The 24,211-nt window shown below is 39.2% G+C and overlaps 1 protein-coding gene across 3 annotated transcripts in view; it reads left to right on the top strand.

Annotated features, from left to right (window-relative positions):
• Nucleotides 1-24,211, top strand: part of BMPR1B (bone morphogenetic protein receptor type 1B) — a 331,709-nt gene that overhangs the window by 4,556 nt on the left and 302,942 nt on the right. For all 3 annotated transcript variants that reach the window (XM_045284268.1, XM_004703270.2, XM_045284266.1), the window contains exon 2: nt 16,307-16,396. The gene's annotated coding sequence lies outside the window, so the exon portion shown is untranslated. The remainder of the gene's footprint in view (nt 1-16,306; nt 16,397-24,211) is intronic.

Genomic DNA, 24,211 nt, shown 5'->3' with positions numbered 1-24,211 from the left:
GAAACTACTAGGGGCTAGTACAAAGATTGTGAGAAAATCCATGATCTTTCAACTTATTAGCCTACCACTTCCTATCTATTAAAATGTAAAATATCCAAAATACTGACAGTGCTAAATTTTTGTGAGGTTGTGAAATAGCAGGGACTCTGTTATTCATTGCTTGTGGAATACAAAGTTTCTTACAAAAATGGTACAGTTGGCAATATCTTGTAACGCTAAACATGAGCTTATCCTATGATCGAGCAGTTTCACTCAGAATTCACACAAATGAGTTGAAGATGTAAGTCTATGCAAAAATGTACACACAAATGTTCATGGCAGCTTTATTCATACTTTCCTAAAATTGGAAGCAAGCAAAATGTTTTTTAGTAGATAATTGGATAAACTTTGGAACATCTTTATAATGAAATATTATTCACTGATGAACATAAAAGAGCTCTCAAGTCATGTACAGATATAAAGGAACTTTAAATGAATATTGTTAAATGAAAGAAGTGGGTCTAAAATAAGATGGCTCCAATTATATGACATTTTGAAAAAGATAAAACTGTAGGGATCAGGGCTCTCCAGAGGTTAGTAGGAAGGATTAGAAGCGTGAATAATAGTTTAAGGAATTTTGAGACTAAGGAAATTATTCTGTATGATTCTGTGAGGATGACTCAATGACATTAGCAGTTTTCAGAGTCCATGGGACTGTAGAACATACCTTAATGAGTAACACTACTGATTCATCAGTTTAAACAAATGTTATATACTAATACAAAACATTAATAATTGAAGAATCTTCAGGGGTGGGTGGAGAGAAAGATATCTAGGAATTCAGTATTCTCTTTAACAATAGTTTTAAATCTTACCAAGTGCATGTATTTTCAATCATCATTATAATAATTTCTAATCGCAGTTCCATTAAACACGTTTTGTCAAATCTGAAAAAATTTCTAAATCGAAAACTGCTCAAAAAAGGAAAATGAACTAAAAAATATGCAAAGATTTAAACCATTATGTTGAGAGATGAAGATGATATGAGTTAAAATAAATAAACGATTTTAATCTTCGGTCATCTGGTTTTCTTTTTAAAAATTGCTCTGGATAAAGGTTTGTCCAGTTTTTCATGATCTCTGAAATATTTACTCAATATTGCATGATTAATAGCAATTGCTATGAGAGGAAATCACTGCATATTTGAAACTGGAATATTTAGGGACCTGAATGAGATGCTTGTTGGTGTGAATAAGTTCACTTTTCACAACTTGACTGGTTATAGATGTAGGAGATGTTGGTTAGAAAATCTCAGTGGAGAGTCAGGGCACCCTGGAGGGCTGAAAGTCTGCACACAAGGGCCATGTCCTTTCAAAGTCGTTTATCATTATTATTGTTCATTTTAAATTGTGCTGCTCTCTTTCGATGCGTGGAGTTGGTACCGACTCCCAGGGACCCTTTATGCACCGAAGGGAACCCTGCTCCTGCGCTGTCCTCACACTTGCTCTTAGGTCTGAGCCCGTGGTGCCAGCCCTGGTGTCAATCCATCTGGTTAGGGCTCCCTCTTTTCGCTGGCCCTCTAACACGCGGGATGCCCATGGACAGGGACTGGCATTTCCTGATGCCGTGTTCAAAGTAAGTGAGAGGAAGTCTCACCATCTTCTGACCGCACTTCTTCCACGGCAGATCGATTGTTCTTTTGGCAGTGCGAGTGCTTTCAGTACTCTGCTCTAAAAGCATCTCTCAGACGTGTGTTGGTTCTTCTTCAGTCTGCCTTCTTCAGTGCCCAACTCTCACATACAGATGAGGCAATCAAAAACACTAGGGCTTGGCTCAGGGCCACTTCAGTCCTCAAAGGGCCATCCTTGCCTTTGAACACTTGAAGGAACTCCTGTGCAGCAGCTTTATCGGATGCAATGCATCCTTTGATCTCTTTCCGGTGAGCGTTGTTTGTGGGCCCACGCAAGAAAATTCCTTGACAAGTTCTGTGTTTTCTCCATTCACTATGCTGTTATGTATTGGTTCCTTTGTGAGGATTTTTGTCTTCTTAATACTGAGTTGTTGTCTTTTCTGAAGACTGCAACCCTGGGTCTTAATCAGCAAATACCTCAAGTGCTCCTGATTTTAGCAAGCCTGGTGGTGTTATTTGCATATCCAGTTTGTTAATAAGCCTTCCTCCAACCCTGATGCCTCATTCTTCTTCATCTAATCCAGCTGCTTTAATTTTCTGAGCAGACAGATTGAATAAGTAAGGTGAGCAGATAGCACCCCGCTGCACACCTTTCCTGATTTTAAACCATGCAGTAGTCCCCCGTCACGGACAATGTCATCGACATCAGTCATTCTGTGGCAATTATATTTTGATTGTTTCCTAAAAATATAAACTTTACCCTAAATTCCAGTCAGCTCCTAAGACATTTTTCTGCTCGGTATGTAATGAAGGGTAGCATCGTCCACTTGGTAGCAGCTGTCTAAACTGTTGATCAAAACCAAAACAGTTGCTCTGGAGTCAACAACTCTGGCAGTCCCATGCTTGTCAGATTAGAAATGTGCATCGTCATCCTTCTCAGTGGTTTATTTTTTGCAAGTAGATCATTTGGACCTTCTTCTCAGACACCTCTGAATGGAGATGAAAGTCCACACCTTTGGTAGCAGCCACGTGTGTTACCTTGGTGGATTATAAACAACAACAAAAATTCAAACTCGCTGCAATTGAGTTGATTCCAATTCATCACAACTTTATAGGACAGAGTGAATCTGTCCCTGTGGGTTTCAGAGTAGTGGGTTTATGGGAGTGGAAAGCCTCCTCATTTTCCAAAGGAGCAGCTGATGGATCTGAACTGCTAACCTTGCAGATTGCACCCCAATACATAGCCCGCTACGTCACCAGGGCTCCTCAGTGCATTTTAGATCCACTAAAAGGAAGAAATAAGAATCCACTAAACGCTTTCCAAATTGTATCTCTCAGGTGATAAACAACTACATCAAAAGTAAAGAAACACCTGCTGCATGTGAGGCAGAAAGTATTAAGCGAATCAAAAGAACAATGAATGTGAATTGATAGCTTGGATTAGGAAATCAGCAAATTTAAAGATTATCAGAGATTGGTCACTTATTTATTCTTCAGTAGAGAATAAGTAAGATCTTAATGAAATAGAAAATATGGACCAAGGGTGTTAATGAGATTGAACCAAGTCTTATAATGATATTGGACCACTTTAATTTTTTTATTTTAATAAATCATTTTATTGGGGGCTCTTACAGCTTTAATTTTCTTTAATTTTAAGTAATTTTAATTTTCACTAAGAAGAAAATTAGCAAGAAAAAGGGGTCATGAATGAATTGACTGATACTTGTACTGTATGAACATCTCAAGTGAACTGCTTCATAATGATGATGAGAAATTACATTTTAGTTTTCTATCTTTTCTAATAGCAAATGGGAAAATGTTAGAAAAAATTAATTTAGTGCAGAGATGCAATTTGGCAATATTATCACTGTTTTGGACCTATACATGAAATATACTTTCTTTTTTCCAGTGGGAAGTGTTGAGGTTATATTTTTGATGTGGTAAAGTTCAGTTGGGCCATTGCCTTGTACCACCGAGCTTAAAAACTCACATTGCATCGGTATCATGTTCTTATTTTAGGGGAAAGTTTGTGGGGAAAGAACCCAGGCAACATAGGTCTTGGTTTCTGCTCTCTCTTCAAAGGATAGCATCTGGTGTCTACCAAAGGACATCAGGTGTACTAGAGTGGTGAGGAGTTTGGAAGAAGTTTATTTAATCCATTTGTTTGAGTCATGCTCTCACTTTTGATGGGATCAACATTCAAGCCCTGAACAGATGGATCTTTATCCAGAATATGGGACAAGGTCAGAGAATGAGTTAAGTCAGATGGATTGCCTTCAAGATTGGTATTTCCTGGCAGTCAGGAGTAAATCAGAAAACCAAGGAGACCTCAGCCTGTGGTCTGGGTCCTCATACTTCTACTAAGAAAGGGTGCCTGGAGTTTCTTTTCTCAAGGCATAAGAGTTAAAGGCTGCAGGATTAGTCAGGAGCCCACCCACTAGTACCTAAGCCTTCTAGCAACACAGTCTGACTGAAGATTTGCCCAAACCAGGTAGTGGCTCAGCCTTTAGGTAAAAATTTTAGCTGTATTTACAAAATGTGAGATTGACAAAATTAGAACCCAAATGCAAATTAAAAATTTAAGACCTCTTACATGTCCAGTGGAGTCTCTCTTTGCTTTCAGCATTTTGATTCATGATGACTCCATGGGGTGGAGTTGGCCTGAGCAGATCGCTGGGTGGTGTCACATTGCCAACTGTTTGGTTAGTAACTCCGTACTTCTCTGTTCCACCATCAGTTTTCCTAATATTATTTTCTGGAAATAGAATTTTTTTTGGAAATGTACATTTTAATAGGATAATTAAATATTATTTTAATTTAAATATGCTTCTTATAGAGATTTGGTAGCCAAAAGGTAAAGAATCACACAACTTCAGTGTGTGTTTACATTGGAATCATATTGCTTATGTTGTGAAATGATCTTTTAACATATAATTTCAATGACAGTACAGCTTTCCAAGGAGTCCTGGTGGCACCGTCAGTTAAGCATTGGACGGTTAGCCTCAACATTGGTGGTGTGAACCCATCAGCTATTCCACAGGAGAAAATGAAGCTGCTCTCTGCTTCCTCAAAGATTCAAAGCCTTAAGATGTTGAATGCAAAAGTGGTGATCTGATATGCTAACACTCACCTAATTCACAATGAAAAAATTTGTTAAAGATTTACAGCATTGGAAACCCTACATTGGGTTGCGCTGTGTAGAAACTGACTCAGTGGCAGTGGGTTTGGGTAGAGTTTTTATTTCAGTTGTTTCAGATTATATTTCTTGAACATATCCCTGATCTTGGAGTTCAGTGTATCAAAGATTGTGAACATCTCTTGAAACATATTACGAATTCTTTTTCAGAATTTGGTGTGATTTACATTTACTTTAGGAGGGGGCTGGTTTCAGTGAGAATTCAGCATTATGGAAATCGTTGTTAATTATATAGGGATACACTTATATTCCGTTGGGGACTGTTCTTTGATTCCTTTTGAGGTTCTACTTTGCTTTTTATGTATTGGTTATTAGCTGCTGTCCCACCAACTCAGACCCATTAAGCCCCTAAATACAACAAAACAAAATAGTGTCTCGCCCTATATGACTTTCATTATTTTTGGTGTGCTTGAGGCCATTATTAGGCCATTGTGTATTTGAAAGGAGTCTTGGTGGTGTAGTGATTAAGCGTTGAGTTGTTAACTGTAAGGTCAGCAGTTCAAAACCACCAGTTGCTCTGCAGAAGGAGGAGGAGACTTTCTACTCCAATAAGGAGTGACAGTCTTAGAAACCCCCAGGGACAGTTCTGCCCTGTCCTCTAGGACCACTATGAGTTGGAATCGACTCGATGGTGGTGAGTTTTTGTAAGTGTATTTTCATTGCCTTCCATCTCATGGGACTTACCTTCCAGAATGTTATCAGACAGTATTTGGTTGTGAACCATAGGACTCTCATTGGCTAACATCTGGAAATAAATCTGCAAGTCTTTCTCACTAGTCTGTCTCCGTCTGAAAGCTTTCCCCCGTGGGTGACCCAGCTGGTGGTTGACATGCCTGTAGCCCAGCATCATTGCAGCCACACAAAGAGCAACTGACAGATGGCTGGGAGATACACTTCCTAAAATTTGTATTTCATCTTTTGTGAGCTCCTTTTACTAGTTTGTATGAGTTTCTTACATAAGTTAGATGATCAGTTCTTTGGCTGACATCTACGTCAAATGTTTTTTCAGCTTGTTGCTTGTTTTTGACTTTAATGCAATTATTGAATATTAAGGGCTTCCCAATCTATATTTAAGTCTAGAGAATGTTTCCTCATATTTTCTTATCACTTCTAGACTTTAAAAACCCCAAACGACAAATTCAATTTTAATAATAGTAGATAGAGCATGCAGTATGTTCCTGGAGCTGTACTGGGGGGTTTACATGCACCTTTTGTACCTGAGGTAGATAAGGAGTAGACAGATTAAGTAACCTACCTGAGGTAACGCAGCATGTCTATGGTCATATGACTTTAGGTTCCATTCACCACTACCACACACTGTCTGGACAGATAGAAAAAAGTACTGTTAAGATGGATACTATATTAATGGAAATAAAGTTATCATTTAAAAACAATTTTATATTTACTTAATATTTTATTTTTAGTTTTCTAGTCTTCACTGCTTATTTCCTATTAATTTAATCAAGAAACTGAAACTATATAATATTCCAGTATCTTAGAAAAATACTTTGTCAAACCATATCTCAATCCATATTTTAATGTTATTAAGCCAGTACACACACAGACAAACACTAAATTCCATTACTAGAAAATAATTTTTAATGCAACCTTTGATTATTTTTTAACCTTAGAAATTGAAAATGCTATAGTCATAACTACCTGGATTTTTCAGAGTTTGTGTATTAAATTTTATTTTAAGTAATTACAGATGTGTTATCTGTTGCTTTCATCCAGTGTCTGAAAAATGATTCTCATATGCATGAACTATTTTTAATGGAGCAACCTGTTACCTAAAAATGTCAAAACAATAACAAGACCCCAAAATGTAACAGCCTTTTCCTTTCAGCCTTTAAAAAACTATGTAAGTTGCTTTGAAAACATGTATTTGTTTTCCATTTACTGGGAAAAAAAGTTTTTCTAGCAGGAAATACCTTCATTAAAGCCCATGAACAGTACGCAAATTTGATCGGTTCTCATTCAAGAACTGGCAGGATTTCAGAGGTGTTTCTAAATCATGGTTGTCTTTATACTTCAAGGCAAAACAGCTCATTTGCTCTCAAAACAAGAATTCAAAATAATATTTTCATCAACTTTTTAAAGATGAAAAATATCTCCCTCTTTTTCTTTCAAAGGCTGGTGGTGAAGATGATGAAACGCCTCCATTTGGTAACGAGGGGCTGGGTTCAAGTTCTTGGCTTGCACAAATAGTTTAACCTTTCCAGGTCTCCCTTCCTTCAAGGCAAAATGAGGACATTGATTTCACTTCAGCTGGTTCCTAAAATCCCTTCCAACTCTAAAAGTAATCTTTGTAAAATAGATGGCAAGAGCCTACCGCCTGGAGCCAGTTACAAGAGAAAGGAAAACTGAGATACAGTCTCAGCCCTGGCTGTGCACCTGACTACGTTTGGAAAAAAATGCTGATTCCCTCCTTTTAAGAGCATTGTGATTCTGGATCCTAGACCCAGGGATGTGCATTTCTGAGAACTGTGTATATGTGAGTCTGTTAGACAGCTAGGTTATACCAGAGGATTCCTCTAATGTTGCTGCCCATAACTCTTCTCTCCCTAGTAGAGGACTGGAGAGGAGGATCGCGCTCTCTGTACTAGCTAACAATCTTAAAAGAAGATTGTCTTAATAGCTTTCAGAGGGAAGTGTGATCTTCTGTGTCTGTCCTTTTCTGGGATTCAAGAAGGATTCTTTAACCAAAATATTCTATGCTTTTGTATGGGAACCAGTGTACCAGCTGTTGTCTCATTGCTTCCAACTCATGGTGATTGATTCTACGTGTGTAAGGGAAGAAATCTGTACCCAAAGTTCTCAGTGGATGAGTTTTTAGAAGTAAAGGATCATCAGGGCTTTCTTCTGAGATCAGTGAGACCATTCGATGTTCAGGGAAATAAACATCAGGCTCCTCACCAGAATTTAGCCTAGGGGTGAGAATGGACTCGACTCACTGCTTTTCAGTTGGTTCTGACTAACAGTGACCCTAGTGGAGTAGATCTGCTTCTGTGGGTTTCTGAGACCTCAACTCTTTCAGGAGTAAAAAGCCTCATCTTTTCCCTCAGAGTGGCTGGTGGTTTCAAATGCGTCACCACCAGCCAGGGGTTATTATATAAAGGTTTAGCTGGGGACTTCTCTTTGCCTTTAACTATTCCAGTTGTACACATCAGGTAGTAGCCTAAGGACTCCCCAACCATTGTTTCATTACATTTTACACACAGCTTTTTAAAGGAGAGGAGACCTTACTATCTTCTCTTCACAAATGAGTCTATTCAGAGCCAGACAGCACCAGGATCCGCATCAACCAGCTGAAAGAAATCGTGTGGAAGTTTGAAAGCAAGTCATTCTAACCCACAGTAATCTTAAAAGATAGGAGGTTAAATTTCCCTTTTAAACAGAACTTGCCAACATGTCATCAGTAAATGCCTGCAGACAAGTTCTTTCTGTAATACTCTTGTCTTAAAATTAATAGGGTGCCTTCCAAAAAAAAAGAAAGGAAAAAAGATCGATCTAAAGAGTAGCATTGAGGAGCTCTGCAGGGCCAGTTTACTTCCAGGCATAGAGGTCAGCTCAGAAGTTACGGCAACTGCTGTTCAGGGCTCCAAAGGGATAATCTTTAGAGATTTTTTTTCAAAGGACACAGATGATCACAGGGGTTTATGATAAAGAAGTATTTTTAAAACTGTAAAACTGCATTGGTGAGCAGAAACCCAGGAAAGTTATGCTGAGGAATTGTTTTCTATTATGACAATGTAACTGCTCATTCTTTGTGGGTAGCAAGGGCTGTCCTAGCAGGATTTCATGGGGGAACCTCACCCTATGCACCCTACAACACTGACCTTGCTGGTTCACACTTCTCTTTGTCCCCCCAAATCAGAATATGTGAAAGGAGCACAGGAGAAATCTCTTGATTCCATAGCTGCCATTCTGTGGTGCTATAACTCGAAAACACAGAAGCATATAGAGACCCAAATGGAGGCTATGTTGAAAAACAACGGCTTTACATTGTCAAATTTTTGCTTAATAATGGATTCTCTGATCTTATATCAATGCTTTTTGACTTCCCCTCATACTGGGTCCTTCATCTAAATAATAACCAGATTAGCTTTTAAGAACAGATCAGACAAGACCAGACGTGTACTGGGTTAAGGTAAAGTCTACTATTTTAGCCTCATGTGAAAATTGATATAAAGTCAATTGAATGGAGGAAACTTTCAAATCAGCACATAAGAGTTAGGAGTTATTTTGGGAGGTATTAGGGCTTTTTAGAAACCATAGTTAGATATTACAGACATTCCAAGACATTAACAAGATGACATCTCATGCAATATCAACTGTATATGTAGTTTTAAAGATTACAGCTAATTATGGCTAATTGATTGTAAAAATGGCTTCAATTTTCTGTTCTTGTGTTCACACCCTTTGCAATGTGACATTGTGGCTCTTCCTGCTAGAAGTGGAGTTCATTTCCCTCCCCCTTGAGTCTGGGCTGTCTGTGTGTTTTCCTGTAGCCCAAAGAGGATGTTGGTTCCCAGCCTAGGGACCCTGGCATTACCATGAGAACAGTGCTAGGCCAACTTGCTGGATGGTGAGCATCCGGGTTAGAACAGAGACAGCTACTCAGTTTGTGCTCTTTCTAGACCAGTCATCAGCCCGCTGGCACCAAATGGGTGAGAGTGCCCAGGCAGGAATCGCAGCGCCACCTCCGTGATGGGACACAAGGTGGTAGTGAGTGAGAGATGTGCCGGTAACTCCCTGAACAAACTCACTGTCATCTGACAATCCCGATTTCGCACAGCAAACTTAAGAACAGAGTAGAACTGCCCTCTTTGGATTTCCAAGGCTGTAAATAGTTCCAGGCACAGAAGACAGCTTTATCTTTCTCCTGCGGAGCAGCTGGAGGGGTTGAACCACTGATCTTGGAATTAGTAGTACAATGCAGAACTCCTTATGACACCAGGGCTTGTGCGCCAATTATTGGATATTCAAAAATGAACAAGAAACTCTTCTTTTGTTTAGGAGAGACTCCTAGAAGTGGACAATTAGGATAATTAATGTTCTGGAAGAATGACAAAATGCTGCCATCCTGTTTTTAATGCCCAGTTTTGCGGCTATGGCGCAACAGAACCTTATCCTCTATGCGCTGGGACCTGGGCAATACAAATCCTATCCTGCCTAGTCGAGATGATGCTCATAGGAAGCATCAAACTCACACCTAGTAGGTCCTTGGTACTATCAATGTCCAACTAAAGTGTTCGTTTCTGCCTGACTTTTGCAGTTTGAAAACTGCTTTTTCATTTTTTTCTCCTTGATGCTTTATAACAGGCGTCCTCAAACTACAGCCCGCGGGCCACATGCGGCCCGCCAAGGACATTATCCCGCCCGCTGGGTGTTTTTGCCCTGTTTTGTTTTTTACTTCAAAATAAGATATGTGCAGTGTGCATAGGAATTTGTTCATAGTTTTTTTTAAACTATAGTCCGGCCCTCCAACGTGTCTGAGGGACAGTGAACTGGCCCCCTGTTTAAAAAGTTTGAGGACCCCTGCTTTATAACAATAAAAGAGAAAGATCATAACCTCACTGTTATGAAACGAAAACCTAACCTTGTATAGGTCTCTCCCACGTCACATCTTACTATAGGATTTTTTTCATTTACTCACTTTGAGATAGCACTGAGATGGCCAATTCGGCCTTTTTTATTTATATAAAAAGCAACAGCCTTTTAAAATTTGCTATTATATGAATCAGACCTTTTTTTTGACCATCGAGGAAATATATAAGAAGAACAAAATAAGTCTGTCTGCTAATTCTCTCACTCTTCTTCTTACCTCTATTTATATATTCATCTCTTCTCCCTATGTCTGTTTAGTAACATTCATTTTTTATCCTTTTTATTTGCACCTTCTACATATGATTAAGGAGCCCTGGTGGCTTACTATTCTTCTTTGGCCTGCTAACCACAGGTCAGCAGTTCGAAACCACCAGTGGCTCTTCAGGAGACAGGGCTTTCTATTCCTATGAAGAGGTATGGTCTTGGAAACTCACAGAGGCAGTGGATCCCTGTCATCTAAGGGCTCCAGGAGGCGGCATTGACTCGATGGCAGCGAGTGACATATGTGTAATTAAAATATTTCATATATCTATTTTCTTGTTCCCAATATGATAGTGGTGTCAGGGAGGACAATTTAATTACAAGTGGGAGGATTGAGGAAGACCTCCTGGTGATGGTGGTCCCTGGATTAAGTATTAGGGGATGTAGAGGCTTTTGGACAGGAAGAAGACTGTGGTAGGTAAAAGTCTCTTCTGAATGTGTGCTGGTGGTGTGTGCTAGCAAGACTCAAAGTGACACTAGCTAAAATCAAACCCACTGCCATCCGCTTGATCCCAACCCCAAGAAGACCTTGTGGACAGATTTAAACTGCTCCCTAGTTTCCAAGGCTGACCTGAGAATCCTTACAAGAGCAGACTCTCTCATCTGTCTCCATTGAAGTGGCGAGTGAGTGTGAAACACCGACTGCTGTGTTAGCATTCTAGTGCTCACTCTGTGCCATCGGGGTTCCTGTGCTAGAAGTATAGGGGCTGGAGAACATAGGCTCTGTTCGACGATCACAAGACGTCAGACTGGGCTGTAGATGGTTGTTGAATAACAATAACAACACTGTTCCTCAGTGCCTGCTCAGGGTCAGACACTGTTGTAAGCACCATGTTGTTGTGTGTGTTGGGTGGATTCTCATTCACAGTGACCCTGTAGGACTGAGTAGAACTACCCCATAGGGCGGTGGTTCTCAACCTTCCTAATGCCGCAACCCTTTCATACAGTTCCTCATGTGGTGGTGACCCCCCCAACCATAATATTATTGTCGTTGCTACTTCATCACTATAATTTTGCTACTGTGATGAATTGGGCGACCCCTGTGAAAGGGTCGTTCAACCTCCCAGAGGGGTCATGACCCACAGGTTGAGAATCACTGCCATATGAGTTTCTAGGCCGTAATGTCACTGTGAAAAGAAAACAAGCCGATTTAAAGATTGATATCTAGGTTTGTACACTCCAAAGCTTGTCCCTCTCTGCTCTGCAATATGATGCTTCTGAGTCTTTCCGTACTACAAAGGTTACTCGTGCGGGAAAATGCATGGTTTCATCCCTTGGTCTAATTTTGAACAGAAGATGTGCTCGTTGGCCCCATGCTTCCCTCCTTTCATCTCTGCTGCTGTCTTCTAGAGATTTTTCCCAAACCATCATGCTCCTCAACACACCATCCATGTGCCACAATGGGAACCCCGAGACGGAGCCCCAGCCCCCTGTTCAAAGGAGACAAATGCTGTATCTCGTCTCTGACGTGATCTTGAGGGTCTTGTAAGGTGGGTGGGTGGCAAGGGTTGGGGCAAAGGAACAAGCTCCTAACAAGAGTTAGAAGGAGAAGGAAGAGGTAAATACACCTAGTTTGTCTGCAGCTTAAAAAAAACAACAACTATTCACCCTTACATATTCTTTAATCACAGTCCTTGGGCAGGTTGTACTTTTCAGCCCCTTCCTCCATCCCACCTAGAGAAGGAAGGGTGAAGGGAGGAGGGCAGGGCAGGCTGTTGACATTTGTAAAGTGCTGGCATCTAGCAAGTGAGTTTGCTGTGGGCTAAGTCCTGCGGCTTGTTTTCTGCCTCCGTGAATAGAGCCTTTCCCTCTTTGCCAAGCCTACAGTTAATGCGGTCAAGGGATTTATTATGAAATGTACTAAATCTTGGCATGGAGCTAATTGTATATAACAAGACGCGTGCTAGAGGCTTGGACCTGAGAAGTGACACATGCAGAAAGCATTCTCTTTCTGATGCTGCTGAAAGAGGGCTTGTGTAGGGGAATGTCTGCATGTCTGCGCTTACTGCTAATGAGGTAACCCCCCCCCCAATTCGAAACCTACTTCTGAGTTACTTGTTAAAATAAATTCAGGACTTTCTCTCCCTCTTTTTTTTTATGAACAATTGACAATGGATTTTGAAGAATGAGCACTTATTTATCATCTCTGGTTCCAAAACTTTTATTATATCATAAAAAATACATTTATGGGAATTTAAATTATGCGCGTATAATTATAGCCTACCACAATTCTTGTATAGAGGAATAAAAGGCAACCATAGAAGTGTTTAATTGAAAAGACAAATACTACCCCCTTTTGAGTCCACATGTGTTCCTCAGATTAAAACCATTTATTTTAAAATTCATGGAAAAGCACTAAGTGAAGATTTTTTGGTTCAAATTTGTTTATATTTTTTGGTGTCATTTTGTTACTGAATATTCTTAAAACTTTGAGATATTTATTTAAAAAATTTTCCTTAACATTTAACATATGTTCTAAATGTAGTAGGTGCTTAATACTGATTTGGTGCATTGTGTACTGAAGACACTTTTAGGACCATCTCATAGTCCATAAAAAAACCCAGAACAAAACAGAAACACAAACTCCACAAAACCCATTGCTCTCGTGTTGGTTCCGACCCCTCGCCCGCCTGTAGGACAGAGTAGGCTTCTCCATTGTTTCCAGGGCTGCAAAGCTCTATGGAAGCTGACTGTGGCGTCTTTCTCCCCTGGAGCGGATTGTGCATTTGAACCACTGATCTTTTGCTTAGCAGCTGAGCACTTAATCATTGTACCACTAGGGCTCCTTCCACAGTGCATAACCTGTTGCTATCAGTTGGATTTTGAGTGATAGCAAATGTTTGAACCAAGGTTTTTCAGACTGTACAATCTTTATAGGAGCAGACAGCCTTTTCTCCCAAGGAGCTGCTGGTGGGTTTAAACCACCGACCTTGTGATTACTAGCCCAACACCCCACAGTGCTGCAGAGCTCCTTCCACAGTAGAAACGATACATTAATTTTCAGAAATGTGTAGAGGTAAACTTGTGAAACTTGGTTTAATTGAGCAGTCACTTTCTCGAATCCTGTAAAAATTACTCTTCTGAAAATAATAAGCTTGGCTTCAGAAAACGGAAGCCTTTTAAAAAGTACATTTGGGAAAAAATGTAAAGTTCAATTTAAAAATTCCCAGTTTTGTCGTGTTTTGTTTTGTAAATATAAAGCAAAATCTCTGGTACTTAAAATGTAAATGGGAAGAGAATGACCCTAGTTATGGTTAACCCTGATCACTTGGGTGTTAGTGGTTTTTAAAGTAGCAGTCATCCTGAATGTAAACCAAACAGTGGTGGCCACAAATTCCAACCCTGGCACAACAAATTTGAAATGCTGGATTGGAAGTGCACTGTAGCATCTGGGTGACACAAATAACATTAGAAAATCAGAATGGCAATGAGATCATTTGTACGACCCTTCAACGTTGTAAACCCATTAATGTCTAGAGCTTACCTGACCAGGTGCCAGAAATTGGCATTGATCAAGCAATAAAAACTTGATGAATTACAGAGGGGAGGGAGAAACCATTTTGCTTTTTTGTTCTTTCATTCGTTCGTTCGTTTGTTCATTCGTTCATTCATTGATTCATTCATTCATCAGTTTACTGGAATGTACTTGTTTTTGAGGCATCATGCCAAGCACTCTGGCCAGAGAAATAGGCAGATCAGGAATTTTACCCTTAAGTACTTAATTTTACTTCACTCATATTCAATTGATTCCCCTCTATGTATAAAGCACAATCCTGCGCCTTGCACTGAATATACAAACATCATTAAGAATAATCTGCCTCAAAAAAGCTTATGTCTAATATAGGGAAATTCACTTGAAAACCTAATTGCCCATAGTTATTATTAAGTGTAATAACTTAGGCTTTGGTGCCAGGGCTAAGGAGAGGTGAGCATTCATGAGGAGGAGCACGCGTGGCTTTCCAAGTCACTCACCAAGCTTGCCCTGAGTTGTCCCTGTAGATTTAGGTTTGCTGCACAAAGGGTGGTCTGGGGACCATGGGCAGTGGCCTCACTTGGGAGCCTCTTAGAAATGCGGAAGTGGAGACTCTGCCTCACACCTGCTGAATCTGAATTTGCATCTTGAACAAGACCACCATGTCATTTATGTTTGCATTAGAGAATTTTTACTACTAGATAGATGATGATATTAGATGAGGTTTTATCCGGTCTCATGGCTGAGTTGCATTATTTGCATATGTTTTTGATTAACAAGCATTCATTGAGCATGGCCCAGGTTCTTCTGTATGGAAGCTGAGGTTTGGGGTGGGGGGTGGGGGGGCGGGGGCGGCAGGGAAACATTTAGTCACACTTACTAGTGGAATAAATGATAACACCTAGTGAAGAAGTCATTCAATTAGTAGGGAGAGTTACTTCGGAAAGAGAACATGATACTAGCAATGGCCCTGAAAGACCCATAAACAGTTGTTGAGGGAGGAGAATGAGAAGTCGCGCAGATTCCATTGGTCAGGTCCAGTGTATCTGCCAAGGTGGAAATAGGTGAGCTACTAGAAATAAGTTGCTGAGTGTATTTATATTTTTTAATGATTAGGTTTGCTCCCAAGTCAATTTCTGTATCTTGTGGTACTTTCTGTCAATTGGATATGAATGTGCTGTATTTTATGGCAAGATGGGATAATTTAGTTCAGTGCTAGCAGTTTTATATATTTATTTTTTACATTTTCAGTTCCCTCCTCTGCAAAATGAAAATACTAAGCCTGCAAGGTTTTAGTGGAGATCATGGGAGCCAAGAATTGAGCACTATGAAACCCAATGAAATTACCGTATATTCTTGAGGTTAAGCTGACCCGAATATCAGTCAAGGCACCTAATTTTACCACAAAAACTGCATTAAAAATGTGTTGAAAAACTCAGCTTATACATGAGTGTATATGGTGTTAATGATTATAAGAACAATTTTAATTTTTACCTGATATAATGTGACTAGTTCATATTAACAAGGAAATTACATAACATAACTGAAGGCAATGTGTAGCTTAAAGAAACAGTCTTTATCATATAAGTAGGGAGCATTGGTGGCTCACTGGTTAAGTGCTTAGCTGCCAACTGAAAGGTTGGATGTTCGAATCCACCAGCCACTCAGCGGGAGAATGATGCCGCCAGCTTCTGTAAAGATTTACAGCTGTGGGATTCCTGTGGAGCAGGGATTTGTCCTACAGGGTAGTGATCAGTTGGACTTGACTCTAAAGCAGTGAGTTATAATATAAATGAATCTGAAACATGAGGGGACCGAAAAATGAAAATCAGTGAGTCATAACGTCTACAAACTAAAAAAAACACACAAAAATATTTTCACCTTCTCCAAGAGGAAAAATTGCAACGCACTCTTCTCCTTTGGCCTTGGACTTTGCACTTCAGTATTTAGTCAATCCCAGGACAGGCCCTTTCTGTCCAGAGTAATGGACCATTTCACTCCTTAATGAGTCTTCCCCACAACACCTTTTCAATATTTGAATAATAAATTTGTCTGAAGTGCACTCTTCATTATGTTGTGTGTGGGCTTCCCAAGTAGAAAAATAACATGGATATATTCTTACAGAAATTATGTCTCTCTCTCTGTTTCACAAATTCAGGAAACCGATTTCAGTAGCATGTGGATGACGAGCAGCTGTCTCACATAAACACAAATTGAATTTGATTCTCTGATCAGTGCTCAGGAACTGGTAAGTTGCTGGAAGCTTACTTTTTAGGCAAAAGATCTCGAGGCCTTTCCATCCTTACAAAATGGTGAGCCCCCAGTAGAAGGCAAAATGTAAATGGAAGGAATTAATCTGATGAAAGGTGAGAAGGGGGTAGGTTTACTGCTGTGTGGTAGAGTCAGAAATGGGTAACAACATCCAGTGTGCCCAGATACAACATAAGACTCCCACAGTGAAACCTGTTACTCTAGGCAAACAGTCTACTTCTGTTGTCTTTGGCAGTTCTTGAGAACTGTGCCATGTTAATGCAATTATTGAAATTGAATTTGGAAATTGTAATGTTCCTCTCAGGTTTCACTTAAAAACTGTGCTGCTAACGCCCACCTTGAAAGGGATCACATATACCTTACAAGCAGGGCTCTGCTAATATTTTAGTAACCCCACAAGGACAGTGGAATGAATATGCTGTCAAGGCACAACTCACCTCCCTTTCCTTTCCCAGCATGTTTGCAAAGAGATGCGTGATGTGAAACAAACCACTACCCACGTTCTTCTAAGAAATGCACAAGCGGTACTCAGAGTCTTTTGAAGGTCACCCTGGTTCACTGTGACCTGGGCAACATAGCAGGGACCACATTTTCACCTGGATCAATTCCTCTTGAACAGTTTGTCCAATGTATTGGCATAAGTCAACTTTTCTTAAAACAAAAAGCATAAAACTTAATTTCTCACGTTTTCGCTTAACATACAGCATCATTATGGCCTTTATAAAAAGAAGGAAAGAAACACGTATACCCAGAGAGATTAAGACATTTGGATAGTGAGAAGAAGACAGATGGAGACCTAATTACCATATATGTAGAAGTTTCCATGCCTCTGGACAATGATGTGATGCTTAATTTGATCCACATTAGTTCCTTATTTTAAAGATTTCCTTGTGGTCCCCTGTAGAGCCGTTGAAAAGATTCTTATATCAAGGAGAATACATCTCTAGTTACATATTTCTTGATTGCTTGTACAGTAGAGCTTTTGGTGGTGTAAATTTAATTTAGGGAATTATTTGAGGAAGTGGACTAGTCACATTGCTTTAAACGTGGTGATCTTGAGCACTGAATATTGAGAGAAGCTGCACTGTATGCTACTTAGTTTTTGTTCTGTTTTTTTCCCCTTTTACATTTTAGTGAATTTCTTAGAATATTCAGAGTTGTTTGGTCATTATTGTTTTAAATTCTTGATGAAACTGTTACTTTCCATTGTAGTAAGAGGTAGTTTTTGTCTTAGTAACATCATATAGTTGAATAACAGCAGAAAAGGAGATATGAATGTCCAAATATCTGTCTTTTATTGAGGAGATTTGATAAGTATCATGTCCAACTTTTAACACAAATAAGTATCACAAAATTCTATTTTTAAATGCTTGGTTTTACAGTTGTTTAGCTAGTCTAAAGTTTGAACTTTGTTTGTTCTTGAAAGAAAAATATCTCTCATTGGTTAGATTAATGGTGCTTCAAGACATGTTTATGCAAAGATGGCAGCAAAGAGGTGAACAGGCTAAATGTGGAGGTCTTTGTGTCGATTACAACAGATGCAGCCTGGGCACTGTTTATGTAGCTGCCTTCAATTTTTCTTTGATTTATAATCTATGAGTCAATTGATATATTTTGTCTCTATTTTCTTTTTTTTTAAAAGCAAAAATTTAAGCTTTTAGATAAACATATCCCCTAATTCTAAAAGCCAGTCCCTGAAGTGGCTTCCCCAGCTGCTCCAACTCTGTTCAGGTTCTTTCAAGAATATCTCCATTGAACAGTGGCTCAAGTAAAATCACCCAGACTTTGCTGATTTATAAAGGCATTTTGCGGGTATGTACAAATAATCCATTGGTTTAAATCTGAACATCTGGCACTTCAAAGTAATCATTAAGAAATATTGTGGTTGCTTATGGGATGTGTGACATTTGTCTATTGTGAAAGATGTAAAAAATACGCCGTTTGAAAAACTCAATTTTAAAATTAAACAATTGGATTCCGCCCCCCTCCCTCCGAAGTCTTTCATATTAAATTAGTATACATCAGCCTAGGAGCATTCTAAAACAGGCAAACATGATTTTTTTTCTGTATGCTTTAATGTACTATGTGCCTTATATCATGCTAAAATGTAATACAAATGCAGAAATAAAAACAGAAAATTAACCTATATCTACAGAGCACCCTAGTAGAACATCTGAGTATTTCAGTTGCATTATGTTGCTGATGCAAATATATGTCTATGTGTATAGACATATATCTATCTATGTTTCTGACTACTAAAATTATTATGACTTTTCAGAATGTAAATTAGTCTTTTAGCAAGTAACACTAAGGACTTTCTCCCTCTAGAGTTATTTTTCAGGTACAGACATATAAACGCCAAAACCAAAACTGTTGCCCATGGGGGGATTCCAACTCATAGTGGCCTTGTAGGGAGGTAGAGCTACCTCTCCTTTATATTTCTGAGACATAAATCTTTACTGGAGCAAATTGCCTCATCTTTCTCCCATGGAGCAGCGGGTGGGTTCGAACAGCTCACAATCTTATGGTTAGCAGCCCAATGTTTTGACCACTAGGGCTCCTTTTATAGATGTGATCCTGGTAAAAATTCTTTGGGAGTTTATATGTACTCATTAATGCTAACACAAAGAATGAACATTAATTTATCCCTCCTTACTCAAATTAACTCCTAAACAACCAATTCTGAATCATAGTGACCTGGTAGGGCAGGGTTGAACTACCTCTGTGGATTTCCAGGTTTGCAAATCTTGAGGTTTGCCATCAGTCGATATTTTACCTTTTTTGAAATGAGAAAACCATTAATACCCTGATTCCCCCCACCGCCCCCACAAGCGCTGCCCTTGTACACTGTGTTCAACATCACAAAAGTTTCTGTGGCATTTTTCCCAAGCAGGAAACAGAATTTCACAGCTGCACACTGTTCTCTTAAATTGGTCACCATGAAAAACAAGGCTGGAGTGAAACTGCTTTTTGAAAAAATTCACTGTGACCAGAGAGAACCTTCCTAGGCGATGCTGCTGGGTTCACTAACTCAGAGCGAGTTGCTAGATGATTGCCTAGTGGGAACAATTCATACCACGAAAGCTCAGCTCCACTCATTGCAATTCCGGTTATTTTTTGGTACCCTTCTTATAAATGTGCACAAATTGATTTTATAACTCTAAGTGAGAATGTAAACATTTGGTAGCGGGGTCATCACTATGTAATTACTCAGTATAAGTAATTTGTGCGTGTGTGCGCGTGTGCATGTGTGCATGCATTTTAGACTTAATAATTTTTCTACAGTTTTTAATTTGTTTCTCTAAGTGTGGTTATAGTGACAATCAAATATTTGTATAAAGTTACTTACTTTAGACTAAAAATATTAGGATATTTATAAAGGGATTAGGCACTAAAACAATAACTTTATTTTAAGGAGAAGCCTGGATCAGTAAATTAATATATAAACTATATCCTGCATGAGAAATAAATGAAATGAATTTAGATATCTATGATTATATATTGTAGCGTTTACCCCACCCCCCCAAAAAAAAAAAAGTCTGATGTATTTACACTTTGCCTTACTTCATGAATGTCAACGGATCATAGGGAGGCCTGAGACGGGCTACTTGATAGTGATTCCACATTTAAATATCAGCCAATAGAAGGGGCAGAAACTGGGAGGGCATCAAAGAACTAAAACACCAGAATGGAGTTGAGATTACATCCTGTTTTCCTCAAAGTATTCCTGATTAGACCTGAGCTCGCAGCATTGGAGGTTGGCAGCACCACCACCCTGGAAGGGGCATTTGACCTCAAATAGGGACAACATCTGGGACACACTAAAGACTTTAGCTGGACTGCCCTCCATCCAGAGGCCTCAGGAGAGAATGTATTCCTTCCTTCTTCTAACTCCTGGAGGCTGCTACCATTCCATGGCTTGTGGCTGCGTCCCTCCACTTTCAACCTCTGTGGTCCATTGCCACCACATATTCTCTGTGTGTAGGCTCCCTGTTTTGGAAAGACAGGTAATTCAGGATCATTCTCACATCTCAAACCCTTAATTCAGTTACATCTACAAAATAATTATCATAAAGTAATATTCATAGGTTCCTGGGATTAGGATCTGATACTGGGCATGGGGAAGGGTTGAGGGTGCCACTATTTAGCTCACATTAATTTGTTACTAAAATGATTAAGGTGACTTTGACTAACTACCTTAAATTGAATTTTATTTCAAACTTAAGTATTTTTTTTTTAGTAAAATAACTGCTGCCCCAGTAAACTGATACAGTTGAGTATTGAAGGTGTGAATATGAAGATAAAGATGCAAAAGCCGTGCTTAGTATTATTTCTTCAATATTATGTGATTGTGGTGATAATTTCTTTTGTAAGCATTAATATCAAACTGTTGAATCTGGGATGTTTGTATTTATTGAGATACAACAAAGAAGCTTTCATGTTTCTACAATGGATGTTTAACAAAGTTGTCATTAGAACTGTGAGGAGTTCTGAGACTATTTATTAGTGCTGTTGTCAATTTAAAAATAAGCCTGGTGTAAACTTACCATTTTAATATTTTTCTACCTATAAATATACTCTTGATGTCAACCAAGATTCCCTACTCACTATATATGATGCAATTATATTTTCAGATTTATATATTTCTGACAGTTTCCACCAAGCACAGTGTTTCCTATTTCAGCTGCCACCAAACATTTTCAGAAAATAGCAGGTTGTCATTTCTAGACTCCCTGCCTGACAGAAGAGCGCAGGGAAAGGGGGAGGAAAGGCAAGGGTTAGAAATAACTTGCCAGTTCTAATCTTCATAAACTTTGCATAAATAAGATTGGAATGAAAACAGCTTTTTTTTTTAATTTGGAAACCTGTAACATTTCCAATCATAACATTCCATGCTGAGTGCATGTACACTTTTAGAAAAGACACCACAGTGTAATGCACTAAGGTGCCTAACTCGGCTTCAGTGCTGGCTTTGTGTATAACTTGAATTTAAGACGTCAATTGGCTAGATGGTGTTATTTTTATATTACATGCAGTAAAATGAAAGAAAGGAAAAAATAGCCAGCAAAAAAATAGTTAACTTTGCAATGATGGCTTGTAGGTACTTTTCACAATTAATCAGAATGTTAGGTCCAGTATTAATAATGAAAAATCATCAAGGTATAATGTATAGATTTCATATACAAATATGGCCACTTTATATAAGTGTAATGTAAGCCTTTATATAAGCCTTAATGTAAGGCTCAGTGAAATATAATGGAAGTTAAAAAACAAGGGCAAAGTTATCAAAGACAGTACAGTTGATAACAAGAGCAACAACAAGCTATTTAAAAGGACATCCTAAATGTTATTATTTTCTTTGAGTACAAATGTCTATTTTTGAGGCCGTAGTTGGTACAGTGCAGATTCCCTGGACCCACGGGAATGGGCTGACGTGCAGCGATATCAGTAGTTAGCGTGTGATCAAGAACAGATGAGATTGAAGGAAGAGGTCCAAGCTGCACTGCTGTAAAACAAGGCTTCGGGAATGGAGAGAATATGATTTGGGATGCTTCCACAAACTACTGTTATTCGGGAGGCGTTCTTCAGTATCAAGACATTTGGAAGACAGCTACCTGGCCAACTGACTCAAAGATCTATATACTAGCCAATTCCAAAGAAAGATATTCCAGCCTAATGTGGAAATAGTTTTTAATGTCATTAATATCACTTGCAATTTACATTGTGCTGAAGATCATTCGCAAATAGTCACAGCATACATCCACAGAGAACTGCCAGGGATTCAAGCCCGATTCTGAAGAAGGTTTCAGAGGAAGGATATATCACTGCGGATGTCAAAGGGATCTGGACAGAAGCAGAAATAGATAAAGATTGTGATCTGTGCTTTACTGACCATGCAGAGGCATCAGCAGAATTACAGATAACATTGTGAAGAATCAGGATTCCAGATCATTTAAATTGTGTTCACGTGAAACCTGCACGTAGACCCAGAGGCAGCTATCCTAACAGAACAAGAAGATGCTGCCTGGTTTAAATTCAGAAACGATGTACATCAGATTTTTGCATCCTTTTACCACATTCATTTCTTTTGTATCTTGAGTACTATGAGTAGGTGGATAATGTGATGATTAATGTGGCATCAGGATTGGAGGAAGAATCCTGAACAACTTGCAATAGGCAGATAACACAACCTTACTTGCTGAAAACAAAGACTACCTGCTGCACTTACTGATGAAAACAAGACTGCAGCCTTCAGTATGGAGTGCAACTTGAAAACCCCCCAGAAAATATCAAAGTTGTCAAGGATTTCCTTTTCCTTGGATCCGAAGTACATGTCCATGGGAATTGTTAGGTACCATCCAGTCGATTCTGACTCATAGCAAGCCAGTGTACAACAGAGGGAAACCCGTTCTGCACGTACTCCTGCAATAGCAGGGATCTCTGGAATGGATGTATGGATAGAGATGAAAGGGACTGTTCCCGCTGTGTATTTCTTTCACAGAGGGGATACTTTTACATGTAGTTACCTATGGGGCAAATAAAGCATGCATGTGGTGGAACATACAGGGGGCAAAGTAATGAAGACTTAGGATAACCAAACACTTTGAAGAATTGAGTCACTGGGGTTATCTTTTCAATGATCTTTTGGTTTCTTCATATAATAGGTTCTTGATATCATCCCACAACTTGTCATATCGTGGCCTTATATAACTTTAAAAGTGTGTACCATCTTTCATGCCCTATATCTCTTCATCTAGAGTTATTATTCTACGATGAGGTAAATGGAGTATATTAGCATGGCAGCAAAAAGGGATTCAGGCTATAAAATTAGCTTAAATTCCTATTCCTTGGTTTAGGTGTTAAAACTAACAAAAATAAGTAAAAACTAAACTCACTTTCACTGACTCCATTCCAGCTCATAGCAACCCTTCTATAGGATTTCTGAGGCTGGAATCTTCACTGGCAATTTTGAATTACCCATCTTGCGAATAGCAATCCCAGTTTTACCAGACACAGCCAGTAGGGCTCCTTGGTTCAGGTATTTTAAATATTATGTACAGTATTGCGTTCCTAGTAACTTTTCTGTCCCGGTTTTAGTACACTCAGCCAGAGTGACTCATGAAGGACGAGCAAAGCTGGCCGTAAAATTGATCAGTGGTAACACTGTCTTCATGACACTCTGGAAATGCTTCTCAAAAGACTAGTCATGAAAATGACAATTAGTAGTGGATTCCTCTTTTAAAAATAATTTTATTGTGGGTTCACACAATTCATCACAATCCATACATACATCAATTGTGTGAAGCACACTTATACATTTGTTGCCCTCATCATTCTCAAAATTCGCTTTCTGCTTGGGTTCCTAGAATTAGCTCCTTATTTTCCTTTTTCCCCTCCCCGCTCCCCCCTCCCTTGTGGACCCTTAGTAATTTATAAATTATTGTTATATCTTATCTTACACGGCCCTGCGTCTCCCTTCACCCACCCTTTTGTTGCCCATCTCCCAGAGAGGGGGTTATATGTAGATCCTTGTGATAGATTCCTCCTTTCAACCCCCATCCTTCCCTCCCAGTATCGCCACTGTCACCACTGGTCCTGAGGGGTTCATCTATCCTAGATTCCCTGTGTTTCCAGTTTCCATCTGTACCGCTGAGCATCCTCTGGTCTAACCAGGTTTGCAAAGTAGAATTGGGATCATGGTAGTTGGGAGGAAGCATTTAAGAACAAGAGGAAGGTTGTGAGTTTCATTATTGCTATACTGAACCCTGAGTGACTCATCTCCTCCCCCCTA

Source organism: Echinops telfairi, unplaced genomic scaffold (genome assembly GCF_000313985.2).
Source record: "Echinops telfairi isolate 266 unplaced genomic scaffold, ASM31398v2 ScPeMD7_7468;HRSCAF=8506_0, whole genome shotgun sequence".
Classification (NCBI taxonomy): domain Eukaryota; kingdom Metazoa; phylum Chordata; class Mammalia; order Afrosoricida; family Tenrecidae; genus Echinops; species Echinops telfairi.
Note: the sequence above shows the minus strand (reverse complement) of the source record. Positions and strands in the feature narration are given on the sequence as shown.